General features: G+C 36.8%; 1 pseudogene; it reads left to right on the plus strand.

The window, feature by feature from the left end:
* The first annotated feature begins 6,123 nt into the window (after positions 1-6,123).
* LOC149963111 (uncharacterized) lies at positions 6,124-6,584 on the plus strand (annotated as a pseudogene).
* The last annotated feature ends 2,610 nt before the right edge of the window (positions 6,585-9,194 follow it).

Here is a 9,194-nt window from a genome sequence, read left to right on the forward strand (position 1 = left end):
TGCCGAAGAATAACACGCCGCAGAAGGTCAGAATTGCTAGCAGACGACTGGTACATTGAAGTTTCTGAAAAAAATTTTGATTAAATTACGAGTTACACATTTGATGGGAGCTGGGAGTATTGGCGTTCTCCGGAAATCCCAAACGTCTGGACGCAGAGTTTGTAGATGGCCATGTGAAGACGACCACCTATACCCCAACAATTGGGAGGCATACTTCTGCCACGGGTGTCCGCAACCCTTTCCCCACGTATCTCCCCGTTGGCGTCGTCGTTACACACATCTCGCCCTGATTAATCAGATGGACGAGCGGACTGTATTTTCCCACACGTTACAATCGCATAAAAAAAACATTCCGATCTCTTTTGCGGAACTTGATAACTTACTGTCGTCCTTCAAAAATACGCCCCAGGGAGCTCACAACATATGCAAACTGATGTAGCAGAATACACACTCATTTTTCCGCGAATCTCTTCTGGAACGGTTTAATTCCTTGGTGGATGCGGAGCCCTGTTACCAAAAGCATGAAAGTATTCGATAAAAATTTCTACATGAGCGGTTCAAATTAGCCGGTCTTTCTCGGACCCATTCGGTGTCACTCGCGGCGACCGCCAAGGGATTTCTCTTAGCCCAACATTGACAACGTCATCCTAAGGGATATGGGTAAGCATGGCGATGATCTGGCACTCTGGGTGACTTTGCAGGAGCTCCTACAGACTGCATTTTACAAAATGGGGGACTATGGCAGCGAATACCTGCCCGAGACGTGGCTCATCCTTTGGTCATTGATCCAGGTCACCCGATTTACACGGTGAAGTGGCTTTCGATCGCAGCGATGGTGTCGGGGACATTGTCATGTGCTCAAATTCCCAATCAGCCGCGGATATTATTCTGGTGGACAGTTCCGATCCTTAAGTGGTGTGTTTTCAGAGTCTCTGTTATGGTTACCCCAGGCGCACTAAATTATTATCGTGTCCTTCTCATGTCGGGATCCCAGGAAACAAAATGGTGGACCGATGTGCACATGTCAGCTGCTACCGACCATTTTGTCCCACACCAGGAGATGTTTTGCCATTTGCTGGATTTATTGCTTGACTTATCTAAGCTTAAGAAATAGAGCTCAATCAAGCATTGAATTGAAAGCAATATTGGAAAATACTAACGTTTCCCACATATTATGTCACTTGAAAAACCACGATAACTTCCCACTTCACGCCCTTTCAACTGATATACGCTAAGAATTGGTTGCACGCGGGTTATCAACTCAACGGGTGTCAGTTCAGTTAACAAAGTGGGTATTATATATCACTGTTTGAAATTGGTAAGTAAAAGTGGAGAGGGTAACGACTATCATTTGAATCGTACACCGAACTAAATAGTGTAGGGAGTTGTTGGCTCGCGTGGCATGCAGGGCTTGCCACCACCCTCCTACGCATTGTAAAGCCGGCCACCTAAACTAATAGCTAAAAGTCGCTCGATGATTTAGGCCTAAGGTGGTGCCTTGGTTATTAGCTAAGCTGATTATAATATTTCTTCAATATTACGAATATATTAAGAGATTCTCGGTTATTCCAATAGTATTATTACTTCGAAATATTGCACTTCCAGATATTACACGATACTTCCAGATATTACATGATACTTCGAATATACTTCCTGCTATTGCATTTTTTCCGGATATTATAAATATTCTTAATTTTTCCATACACTATAAACGATAATACACCAAACTTTAAAGTATTACCTGGTCGAAACCTTAATTTCATATGTAATAGCGCTTTATCTGTAATTCTAGAGTTATTCTGAACGTTTTATTGTGGCAGCAATAGGCCTACCTCTGTTATACCTAATAATAATAATTATAATCAGCGAGGCTAATACCCAAGCCACCACTACAGGCCTAAGTCAACTTGCGACTTATAAGGTGAAGAAACCCGCCTAATTTATTTTGTTTTTTAATTGTAAGTTTTCAGGTTCGCGCTCTTGGGGAGAGACTTATTTCTTCTTACTATTAAACCGACTGAAAAATGTAATAGCTAACTTATTTTATTTTAAAGATGAGACTGTTTGCTCGGAACACTTATTTTATTTTATGGAGTTTCTTGGGGTCCTTTCTTAGCGGAGCCCAAGTAGCAACTGCCCAGCGAACCTCCAACTTTCCTCTCTTCAAAATACAAATTTCGCAAGGTAGTGAAAGGGTTCGACCAATCACTGCCCTGATAGCTAAATTTTACATTTACAAAGTTTATAGAGGAAACGCTAGCTACGGACAGTCCGGCGAGGATATGAGTCAGGTCAAAAGAATGTGGACGGTTGAAACCCGGCCGAAAAGATAATCCTTTTTCTCCGACTGTCCGTCGCCAGCGTTTTCTCCTTACAATAGAGTAAATTTTAAATTACAACGGTTTTTTAATACCAAAAGTCTATCTAATTTTTAAAGTTTGGTTCAGTGTTAAGTTTGATGTATTTTGGAAATTTTACATTTAAATTTACATGTGATGGTATTTTAATTTTAAATTTTTAACGTTTAGTTTTAATTTATATGCTTAATTTTTATTTTACATTTATTTTTATTATACATAACATATTAAAAAAAAAGAATTCGAAATGTGAGTTTTCACATAAGGCCTTTTAACCAGTGGTCAGGTTAAACAGCGTAGGAGGGTGGTGACCAGCCCTTCATGCCACGCGAGCTAACCAACAGCACTTACTATTACCGTTAACCTCAGCAAGTTTTATGCGAAGGCGAAACCGATGATCTTGGAGAAAAACACCTTTAATTAGTGGGGAGAGAAATTGCAAACACTACGCAGAAGGAGTAGTTCCGTCATAAGTGTCATTTAATATAATTTAAATGTATAGTACAGTAGATCATATGAAATATTTGGTGTATTGTTTAGACTAATGTACATATATTTATATCAATTGCGTGGCACGTGAGCGAAACTTATTTTAGATAACACTACCAAAATTGCTAGATAAGAGGATCCAGTCGAAAGTTTAAGATGAAATTTACGATTACTTTTAGTTTAACTTAAAATTGTTACCTCTAAGCAACTCTCAATTATGTATCTTTCAAGTTCCCAGAAATTAATCTCCCCTTATGAGACTTAAGTGAAGTCTTAAATGTTCTTATTTTTATCTAAAATTCTAACCCATAGTAAACTCTCAATTAAGCCTCTTTCAAGTCCCCAAAAATTAGTCTCCCAATATGATACTAAATTGAAGTCTTAAATAACTCTTATTTTAATATAATATTGTAACTCATAATCAACTCTCAATTAAGCTTCTTTCAAGTCTGTAGAAATGAGTGTTCCTAACTGAGACTAAAATGAGTTTCATTTAAATATATAATAATAAAACTCTTTTATTGAGACTAAAATAGATTTTATTTAGGACCCACAATTCTGGTCTCAGTTTTTTATGCTTACATAATACTTAAAAATCCTTGATCCTACATGGAGACTAATTGGCGACTAAACTCACCTTTGGTAATAAAAGGGTTTTTGAATAATGATAGTTCATGCTATGATATTTCCATTTTGCAAGCTCTTTTTCAAATTCCAGAATTTATCAAAAGCGTTCGAGAAAAAGGTATTTCTCCAGGACCAGCAACTTTTGCATTGCAACAACTGCTGCTTCAGAGGGAAGATCCTAATATTTCCCTTTTGAAAACCTCTTTTGTCGCTTGACGTACGATTTCATGGTAATGATCAACATGATCCAGTGGAATTTTTGATGAATCTGTTTCCAAAAATTGAAGGTGAATATGCTCTTTTTGATAATTTATTGTCATTTCACATTCAGTCTCAAACAAGATGTCCAAATTGTTATAATAAGAGAGTTTATAATCAGCAACCTCAAGATGGCAATGTTTTCCTCGTTAATGTACTGGTTGATAAAAAAAAATAGGTTTTAATGAATTGTTGGACTACTGGGATTCGTACTGGATTTACAAAGAAGAGCAGCTGTCATTGGACTAAAGCCATATATTTGTCAAATCCATGCGACTGTGGGGACCGGAGAATAAGAGAGGACTTGTAAAACATTGCGTACTTCTTTGATGTCAAGCGGCTGGAGACCAGTTTATTCCAAGTCAGTCAGTCCTCGATAATCCACTGTCCAAATATTCGTCTACTATATACTATTGTCAAAATCAAGACATAAAAAGGTTTCGTACTGCGACATAAATGGAATGGATATACAATGAAAAGCAGATGTCATTGGACTAGCGCCATATATTCGTCTAATTCATTCGATTGTGAGATGATATCAATTGGCTGCAGAGAGCACAATGTTAGAGGACAGAGAAGTAAAACTTGGCGTTATCGGTGCTAAGAGGACAGAGAACTGAACCAAGAAGTTATTAGTACTTAGAGGACAGAGAACTGAACTTTATGCAACGGTGTACCCTGAAAATAAAAGTAGACACATACGATTTGGTGAAACGACTGTTTACATCATCCCATACGAAGATAGGGTAAATTACGGATTTCGTCAGTCTGGTTTGTTTAGATTGCGAATTCAATGCATATACGAACCAATACTTTATTCGATACTCAAAGAAACACTTGAACGTATGAGGAAAAACCGTGTGATAATCATTACGATTTTTAAAATTTAAGGGACGTTCAAACTGAACAATTTTTAAAGGCCAAATATTGGAAATAAAACTAATGAAATCAAGATATTCCGTAACGTACCAGACGCAAAAATCGTTAGCCCTTGTGTGAACAATTGTCGTACTATGGCGACCCACTAAAACTCAAAATAACGCATTGTTTGGTGGAAAAGTGTTAAAAGAGTAGGCTGATCAATTAATTGGTCAATTTTCCCTCGTAGAATTAAAAGAGTGCCAGATAATTTCAAAGTGTGGCCTACTAGCCCCTGGTAGTAGGCTGCAATAGGCGCAATGCGTTGAATTGGGAATAGGAATAGATTTTCGGGAATGGCGTGGTATGAGCAAATTTGATGTGAAATAGAGTGGGAATAATTAAATGAAAATCAAATATTAAACGCAAATGGAATGCGAATGTATATTGTTTCAACGGTAATTATCGGAAATGGTCACGTGTTTCTTCAAGTGCATTTCTCTACCACCACCACATACTCGACGAGTAATCATACAGCAGGCCTTACTAGCAACTGCCTACAAAGTATCAGCTCTTAGAAAGAAAATATTAAGCTTTACCGAGAACTTAAGAGTCTACGTACATTTCTATTAACAGCCGGAAGGGAACGAGCGTCTACAATAAAATACCATTAAGCTCGATGATTTGAGAACAAAACATAATATATATTAATATCATAAAGTAATTAATTAAACTAAGCTTCTGTGTACCTTCCTTCAATAAATACTACATTTATTACATTAAACCATGAAACATAGTGTAATTGCTTTTTCATTCATTAGCTTTTTTGATTGGGACGAGAAAAAAGTATTTGCATATAATAAATCTAAAATGGTTACCAATTGGCAATTAATAAAACCAAACTCTTCCCAACATATTTTAACATTAAAAGTAATTATTTTTAAGTTTATTGTCTAATTGTTTCGTTTTACAAAATTATAAAATTCCACAGATTTTGAAGTGCCATAAAAATTAAGTTTATGAGTGATAAAACATTTTTACATTATTACAAAATTACTTAAATTTACTAATCTTCGTTAAATATCAGCATGAGCCCAGATCAATGTAGACATATTTTCAACCCTTTTCAATAACCTGTTTACTTTTATATAAACTAACCCCTATCAAACGAGTTAAATTGAAACATTGATATTTTGTCTACGTTCTTTAATTTTTATTTCGTCTATATTAAATTTATGGTCTTTCGGAAGTGACCTATTCTAGTTGTCAAGCGCGATTAAATTTCGATAAATGTAACTAAAAAAGTTCGCGTCTTCATGTTTAAAGGGCTTTTTTGGCGTATAAATATAGTAGATATCTGTTGAAGGTTTACTGATTATCGTATCAACGGTCGGCTGCATTAAATCTCTGTCCGGTTTGCGTTTAAACGATTTTAAGCACATTTGGCGTATAATTTAAGGAGAGTAAATTACTTAGTATTGTAACAACGTTTAACTGTGTGAAATCTAGACTCTCCAATCCAGTTCTGATATATTTCTAATCATCATGGCTGACCAGTTGACTGAGGAACAGATTTCGCTGTACAAAGAAGCCTTTGCCCTGTTCGACAAGGACGGCGATGGACGGATCACCACCAAAGAAATAGGGATCGTCATGAGAAGCTTGGGCAAGAGCCCCACCGAGACCGAAGTCGGGGACATGATATCCAATTTGGACGCTGATGGCGACGGCACCATAAACTTCGCCGAGTTCCTGACCATGATGTCGCGGCTGGCGAAAGAGGGTGACGTCGAGGAGGAAGTGTTGGCGGCCTTCCGGGTCTTTGACAAAGATGGAAATGGACTGATCAATGTCGACGAGTTACGTCACGTCATGACCACCTTAGGGGAACGTCTCACCGACGACGAAGTTGAAGAGATGGTCAAAGAAGCGGACGTGAATGGTGATGGTGTAATTAATTACGAGGAATTCGTTTCCTTTTTGGCCTCTAAGTAATCTAATGGGTATTGGGTTTCCTACCAACTTTAAATTAGTTAAGTTCCGTTAATTTAATTCATTTAAATGTTACTTGTATTTGTAATTCGTATCGTAACATTATTAAACTGTTGTTTTAATTTATCTGAGGAAATATTTTTACAATAAATTTTTAAAAAGCACCTTTTTACTCTCATATTATATATGCATAAATAATAACCCTGAAACACTGAATAATACGTTTCTTGACAAAGCGTTTTTAATTGTTATGGTGGTTAAAAATGAAGTCGCTTCATGAATTAGGCCTAAGGTGACGCCTTGGGTATTAGCCTAGCTGATGATGATTATTATTACATAATCATCGAATTAATTTTCAGAGTTATCACGTGATCATTGACTACTTAACAGTGAGCTAGTGCCAAAAATATGCTCAACCCGAAATATTATACTACCAACGACTATAAAAATGTGTTCTTATAAAATTAGGAAATATCATACGGTTATGACATGATGTTATTTATGACACTGAAAAAGCAGGTCCATTGACCTAGGTAGGGTGCCGTCTGGCCCATCATATATTTCTTCATAAATGAATTGTTAAGTATTCAAAAAAGACCCGACCATATAAAAAAGGGCGCCTGTATTATTAGCCCAGGGGCGTCTGAAAGCTAAAGACGGCCCCGTAAACAAGATATTTTATAGTCAGGCTGATGTCCTTTTGACTGATATATAGTGGAAATTCAGCCGCGTTGCAGGGTTGTGGCTAACACTGTCAGAACAAACCACAATCATCCCAACAATAAACACAAACTAACATTTGTACTCAACCTCTGGCACCTGTTTAAAGGCATTAAAAGCCGCTCCATGACTTGGGCTTAAGATGGTGCTTAGGGTATTAGCCGAGCTGATTATTTCTACAATCCACGTTAGTTATCGATTTCGCGTCTTACACAACGAAGGGAATAACTCACTATAAAAAAAAAATTTCATTTACATAAGGGCCACATTTAGTTTTGCGTAATTGACGGATTTTGAAATGACGTTTTAGCGCGCGAAACTATAGTTACATGTCTTAGACACACAGCCTTCTTTGCGTGCTTTTTTTACCATAATGTGTGGAGGTATTTTCACGCCCAAAATGAATTTTAAAAGCCGTCAATTAAAAGTATGTTTACCAAGAAAATGTAAAATATTTGAATCTAAAACCTATTTTGGTACTTCACAAAAATAAATCGGCGAAGTCCTCACCCACATGTAGAATCGAATGCAACATTAAGGGGAAGTACAAGAAAGATTATATTTAAACCTAAGTTATGGCAATTGGTGGTTTTTTTTTCCTTTTCCAAAAATACTATATAAAAATTGCTTTAAATCAATGATTTTTTTTATAATCACTCATAAATATGCCACTAAAGAATTTGCTTTACTGAAACCTCGTTCACGGGATATGACGTAAATTAGGTCACTTCCAACTCCGTGACGAAATACGCGTCATTATCTTTATCGATGGGAAACGGAAGTTAGTTAATTCCTCGCGCGTTTCAGGAGCTTATCTCGTACGTCACCATCGCGAGATTTAGTTTCCATGGTAACCTTTTCAATAGCACAAGGATTATAAGAATTTACAATTTTTGGCTCCACTGTATGTTCCGTGCGAAACAAGGTCGCACTGAAATTTTTTCTATAGAAATATTATAAGGAGGCATACTTATGAGAAATGATGTTACTTATGGTAATCTTGAAATAGAGATAGCTTAAATATATTGTCTGACACAAAAATGGATTACAAATTTTTAAAGGGACTGTAAAATTATGATTTTAACAAAAATATTTAGGAAATTAAAATTAAACGTAACGATCTCATTCATAACAACATCCGCTTCTAAGTTAAATATTATCTTTTGATTGTTCTTCATAAATTAACACGTAGATTTTTGCTTTGAGAGCTGGAGTGCAAAGTACTTAAGTTTGCTGTGGGTAAATTTTGCTTGTGCTCTAATTTTGAATTAAATAGTTGCACTTTTAACTGCTCAGGTTATGAAGTTTTATAACCACTTTAGAACCCTCAGGTAACTTTAATTTGGAGCAGGGCCCAGGGTTCAATTGCTTCAGTTGAATTAAGACAACGCCTACAGCTTACAATCCAACACCATCAAAGCCTGGTAGGAAAAACTAATAAACTAAAATATCTTTAATAATATCCAAAAAGGAATGCATCGTAAAATAAAAATGTCTACGCTGAATCAGCAGCCCATTCGAGCACCGTCTGGTTCTAAGTACTTCATTTATACGCGCTGAAGTGAAATAGTTGTTTGTGGCACCTTCGTTGATAGCTTCATAACCCGACCTTGTCCCCAAGGACAGTGGCCAGTGGACTAATAGGCTATATCGGCAGTTCCCCCTCTTCCCCGTGTTTCGGGCACTTGAATTGAAAAATTCAGCAAAGTAAAGTGGATATCAGACACAGTGGCTAAATTCCCGTCTCCGTTTTCGCTGGCGATAGTGGACATAAAAAATTTATATAAAATCCCTTTGTATACGAGCGAAAGGTTATTGGCAACTCTTATACCCTTCATGACCCAGTGCAGCGATTTCCACTGGACCTTTCTTATTTATCATCCGAATTGTCGT

Source organism: Leiobunum rupestre, chromosome 1 (genome assembly GCF_980474605.1).
Source record: "Leiobunum rupestre chromosome 1, qqLeiRupe1.1.hap1, whole genome shotgun sequence".
NCBI classification, from domain to species: domain Eukaryota; kingdom Metazoa; phylum Arthropoda; class Arachnida; order Opiliones; family Sclerosomatidae; genus Leiobunum; species Leiobunum rupestre.